The 6,485-nt window shown below is 35.1% G+C and overlaps 1 non-coding gene across 1 annotated transcript; it reads right to left on the reverse strand.

The window, feature by feature from the left end:
• Positions 1–4,706: 4,706 nt before the first annotated feature.
• Positions 4,707–4,801, reverse strand: Smp_tRNA_00657_Gln_TTG.1.1. The gene has a single exon. It is a non-coding gene (tRNA).
• Positions 4,802–6,485: the final 1,684 nt, after the last annotated feature.

Genomic DNA, 6,485 nt, shown 5'->3' on the forward strand with positions numbered 1-6,485 from the left:
TTACCTTTTGATTTTATGCACCGTTAAGATTTGTATTATAACAGTTATCGAGGTGAAGGATTAACGAAGCACGGCATTACAATAAAATCGAATTTGAATTTATTTTTTTTTTGTTGATAAATATCATGTTACATCACAGTCATCTTTGTTCTCTTCATTCATAACCAAACAGAGAAAACAAAATGTCACTCTTATAATTAAGTGATTAACAAATATTCATTTATTCTTATGACCTAATTCAATGATTGATGAATATATATGTATATATATATACTTTGTCAATAATGAACTCGCGTCATTATATTATGGTGACATTCATGATAATGTTCATGTTGATGATGATGGTGATGATGATGATGTTATTAATCAAAGTTTTCCCTAATTTAAATCACTGCTCATAATGACCTGATCAGGTTCATGTCTTTTATCAAGTATCAAATGAAATTTCATTATTTTTTTGGCATATAATTGTTTTCATGAGAGATATAGAATAAAAGAATAGAATGCTATATTGTACATACTTTGAATAGATCATAATTAAAGTGGATAAAATGAACTAGGTAGGGTGATAAATTATGACAGATATCAAATGAATGTTTATTATCATTGAAATCATTAAAACATCTCTAAAATTCTTTATGATTAAACATTCCAATCTATCATGAATACATATCTATGATTAAAATTCCAGTGAAATTGTATGTATGTATGTATGAACACGGTGGATTAGATGCAGATGTGAGGGCGAGGATCGGCAAAGCAAGAGCAGCATATTTACAACTGAAGAATATCTGGAACTCAAAACAACTGTCTGTCAACCAACACCAAGATCAGAATTTTCAATACAAATGTCAAGACAGTTCTTCTGTATGGAGCGGAGACGTGGAGAACTACGAAAGCCATCATCCAGAAGATACAAATGTTTATTAACAGTTGTCTACGCAAGATGCTTCGGATCCGTTGGCCGGACACTATCAGCAACAAGTTACTATGGGAGACAGCAAACCAGATTCCATCCAGAGGAGGAAGAAATCAGGAAGAGGCGATGGAAGTGGATAGGGCACACTTTGAGGAAATCACCTAATTGAGTCACAAGAGAAGCCCTCACATGGAATCCTGAAGGTCAAAGGAGAAGAGGAAGACCAAAGAACACATTACGACGAGAAATAGAGACAGACATGAAAAGAATGAACAAAAGTTGGATAGAACTAGAAAAGAAGGTCCAGGACAGAGTGGGTTGGAGAATGCTGGTCGGTTGCCTATGCTCCATTGGGAGTAACAGGCGTAAGTAAAAAAAGTTAATATTATCAAATGAATGAAGTCCTATTCTTCAGTTAGATATTCGTTTGAGTTTTAATTGAGATCATGAACCGATCAATGTTAGACCATTGTTGAAAATTACTGGAATTACTGGAGGGCAGTTTTGTCTTGGTATAAGACTCTTCACCAGTGTGTCCATGATCCCGCACGCAGGATTCGAACCCATGATTTTTGGTCTCTCGCGTGAACACTTAACATCTAGACCATTGGATCATTAGATTGAGTTTGATGTAAACCATTGCTTTTGAAGATTTTTAAAAAAAATATCTAAATCATAGCAATCTTCTCAAGATACATATACAGCAATAACGACTGATTAACTAAACTCATGACGACTGTTAATAGCGACAAACTATAAAGCTTTGCAACTAACTACGTACCCGTTGAACATGTCATCAACTAAATGAATAGCGAATTACGTACGTGAAGTAAAAAGTATTGTCCTTGAATCACGTTATGAATACCAACACTGGAATAAAGTTACATTTACTTGCATAATTCCAATTAGGACATATTTTAAAATATCACTCTCAGTCACAATTCATGTATTCGAACAAAGTATTATCATAATTCATTTTGTATTGTTTGTTTGAATCTACCCATTGATGTTTAGGACTGCAATTATTCAGTATCTTATTGGCATATATGCATTCCGTGCGGATTTCCTCGATATTGCCTTAAGTTGCAAACATCAACTCTGAAATGTCACAGGCACACCCAGCTGACGAGTCCCAAAATGGGACGAAATACACGTCTTCGATTCCACTGCTAGCTACCATCCATCCTTGCTTACAAAGTATTATGTTGTTTTTTCTTTGAAAATGAATTCAAATTTTGCCAATTCCAGGTAGGTATTACGTAAATTTCCTATCAATACTAGTCGTATTTTTCTAAAATCATTTATATCTTACTATATAAAACGAAGAAATAGAAGCAGATATGAAAAGGATCAATGTTAACTGTAAAGAACTGGAAAGGATTGCCCAGGACAGAGTTGGATGGAGAATGCTGGTGAGCGGCCTATGATCCTCCACGAGGGGTAACAGGTGTAAGTAAGTAAGTATATCAGTATATAAAACGAAACAATTATATATTTCTTTATATTTAAATCTGTAAATTTATGGTAATTAGTAATATAAATAAATTCACTTTTTCAATGAATTTGTTGAGGTACTTATAAATTGATCTTAGCTAAATAATCATCGGAAAGCAGGGAGTACTGAACAGTTATTGCATTCTCATATGGAACGTCTAAAAAGTGTATATCTACTATCCTATCACAAAGGATCAAAACTAGGACCCTTGGGATAACATGCACAACATCATGAACTGATTAAAGCTAGATGTGTAGACCATTACATGCTGGTTCACTGGTCTAAAGATTAAGCGTTCACATACGAGTTATAAATTCCTGAGTTCGATTCCCTATGGTGAAGTTGTGGATAGGCAATATGGAAGAGTCCTTTACTAGAATGAATTAGTTGTTCAACGCTTTCCCATTTCCAATTGTATTCTAAACAAAGTCATGGATCGATTAAAGTAAGACATTAACACCGTCGGATGCTGGCTCAGTGGTCTAGAGGTTAAGCGTTTACATGTGAGATCGAAAGTGCTGGGTTTCGAGTGCCACGTGCGGAATTGTAGATACTCACTGCTGAGGAATTTCATACTAGGAAGAAACGACCGTACAGTGCTTCCAGGTTTTCAATGGTGATCCAGTTTAGAATGACTCGTGAATTCTTCTATTAAAACTATATTTGTTTGAAATTCTTGTTTCTTATTCTTTAATACAAATAAAAACATGAATTGATCTTGTATATAGTGGAATTAGTCAAATCTACTGATCAATCAACTTTAAACAATTTGTCAGTTTTCACAAGAATAGTAACAATGATATTATATTATTATTATTATTATTATTATTATTAGTTGTTGTTGTTGTAAATCAAATGTTCATGTTCATTCTTCTTTTTCTAGCCTAGAAATACCTACACATTAGCATCTACACATAAACAAACAAACACTAATCAATGTCATTGTGTTCTTCTATGTCTTACACAAATAAAATGGGTTTACTTTTCTTTAATTCATCTAGTTTTTTAAAAAAAAGGAACATTATGAACAGAGATGAATGATAGCTAGCAGTGGAATCGAAGATACATGCTTCGTCATATCTTGGGACTCGTCAGCTAGATGTACCTGTTCGATTTCAAAGTTGATGTTCACTCCGGGACTCGTGACTGCTTGTGACTTTAGGTAATATTAAGACAATATGCACAGGATGCGTATATGCCAATAAGAGACTGAATAACTGCAGTCCTAGACATCAATCGGGAGATTTAAACTGACAATTAAAAAAAAGGAATTAAACGCATTACAACTTGAAGAAATGTTGGTGTAACTAGAATAGAAGGAACTCAACAACAGAGATTTTAAAAGAATCTTATGATTTTGAAGTTACTTTTCAGACGATGAATAAAGAGTTTTTACAAATCAAAAAGTATTTCATATCAGAAGTAATAAAATCTGTTAATATTCAGTGGTTCGGAGAGATTGATTAGTTTCTAGAGGCTTACTATCAGTTTCCTGGTTCTCATATTGTTGAAATAACGCTACATAACCTTGGTTATTTCAATATAAATATATTCAGGTGGAAGAGTCTTACATTGTTAACATAATGGAATGATCTTAGTTAAACAAACAGTGAAACTAGAAAAACATTAGACAACCGTTCCTTCTTAGTATGGGATTCTTTAGCAGTGCCCACCCACGACCCCATCACAGAAGATTGAACCCAAAATCTTAGGTCGAATATGAGAACACTCAACCTCTAGATCGCTGTATATGTCTAATTTCAATCAGTCTATGAAATTGCATGACTATTTTCTGCTACTTGTGACAGGATACATCTCCCACACCATTATTATACTAATAATCAGTATCTGCTCACTAGTGACTAACTTTTTGATTCAATTGCAGGAGTTCTAGTGAGAAGTTATGACTAATGAAGTTCAATCATGTTAGATGTGAGACAGTTACCTACCCCGGGCAACAAGAAATGATCAAATTGTATCACGAATTGATTGAAGTTAGAGTTGCAAACTACTGAATTCTTGTTCAATGCTCCAGAGGCTATGTGCCCTCATCCGTGATGAAATGTCCCAAGTCCGCTCCCTAGTAGTGTGACTTTGGACGAGCACTACTAAGGAATCTCGTGCTAAAAAGAAACAGCGGTTCATTGTTTGTTAGTTTCCAAAAGTTAAATAAGTATAATCCATCTGCGATGTAAAATATGTAAAAACGTATTTGTTTAAGTGATGTATGTATATAGCAAGAGATAAGCATCTATTATCTTTCGCGTCAACTTTGTAAATCTGTGATGACAAAATGTCATTCTCTTAATAACTGTAAACATTCCAAACATGATACAAAAACATCATTTCTTAAGTTTCTTCAGAAACTCAAGAATAGTTTACTCGATTCTGACTGGTTCACAGCTGTAATAATGTAATTTAGGCTACTTATGTCGACAGACATAAGTAGTATTTAACACCAATCGAGGAGTATTCGCTATTACTTATGAAATCATGAAGTGTACACTTCTTATGTAAGGAAATAACAGTTCGGTATTGCAGGCTCCTATCCTTCAGTGGTAAAATCAACTACAAATCTCTTCACACAATAATTTTTTTAGTTAACAAACTTGTTCAACCATTCCCATATGTTTAGATATTGATACATGAGAATCATCTGATTGTAAGAGATAGGTGTAAATTTTTCCAAGGACATTTGTTTTATTATTGTTAGTATTTCCCATATAATTTCGTTACAATTCGGCCAATTAAAAATTAATTTCAACATTTTACAAATAAACATAAACAAACAAAGATAGATAGTGGCTAGCAGTGGAATCCAGGACTCACTTTTCGTCCTGTTTGGGACTCATCAACTGGATATGCCTACATCTCAAAGTTGATGTTCACTCCGGGACTCAAACCCAATGTCATTCGCTTAAGGAAATATTGAGGCAGTTGGTACAGTATGCACATATGATAATAAGAGGCTGATCAATTGTAGTCTTAAACAACAATGGGAAGATACAAGTGAATTATACTTAAACAACGTTAACATTAAAATAGCCAATGAGTATTGACTATTGTGAATCTGTGTATATGATGATCGATTCGATTTGATTAAGGGAGTATCAAGTTTATCATATAACTTAATCAATTTTTTTTATTCTAAACAGATAAAAGCATTATTGTGTATACATGTGAGCGAGAGATGAAGTTGATGTATAGTGACGAATTCCACTCAACTGTTTTTTCCACGATGATCTGTAGTGTCTCATTTTGTTCTGTGCACTACCGAACCCTACGAAATCCAGCCTGTCGATCTCGAAGTCGAGCATCTACTGCATCTTTCATCCGGTTCAGCAACGCTCTGTTGGAAACGTTTCCTGGTACTGACAACAAACCGATGCCTCTGTAATTCTCACATTTGCTCAGATCTCCTTTCTTTAATATATTGATGAGGTGTCCTTCTTTCCAGTCCGTTGGCACTTGTTCTTCCTCCCAAATCTTCTTGAATAGAAGGTGAAGCATGTTTGCAGTTACTTCAATGTCTGACTTCAGTGCTTCAGCTGGTATATTGTCAGGTCCTGCCGCCCTCCCACTTTTGATTTGTCTGATGGCCATCTTGACTTCTTCGATCGTTGGTGTAGTGACATCTATGGGATGGTCAGTGTGTGCTGCTTCGATATCCGGTGGATTCAATGGGGCTGGCCTATTCAGTAATTCCTTGAAGTATTCTGCCCATCTCCTCCTCTCTTCTTAAATCTCCGTGATTGTCTTTCCTTCTTTATCCTTGACTGGTCTCTCCGGTTTGCTATATCTCCCTGCCAATTTCTTCGTTGTATCATATAGTTGTTTCATATTCCCTTCTCTTGCAGCTTTTTGCGCCGTCGTTGTTAGTACTCCCATGTATTTCTGCTTGTCGGCTTTAGTGCTTTTCTTCACTTCCCTGTTTGCTTCTGCGTAGTCTGTTTGTGCTTCGACTTTCTCTGGATGTGTTCGACTGTTGTTAATCTCTGTTTTCTTGTTCTTCCTTTCTTGAATCTTGACCAGGGTTCCCATAGAGATCCATTCCTTGTGATGATGCTTTTT

This window comes from Schistosoma mansoni, chromosome 5, assembly GCF_000237925.1.
Source record: "Schistosoma mansoni strain Puerto Rico chromosome 5, complete genome".
In the NCBI taxonomy this organism is placed as follows: domain Eukaryota; kingdom Metazoa; phylum Platyhelminthes; class Trematoda; order Strigeidida; family Schistosomatidae; genus Schistosoma; species Schistosoma mansoni.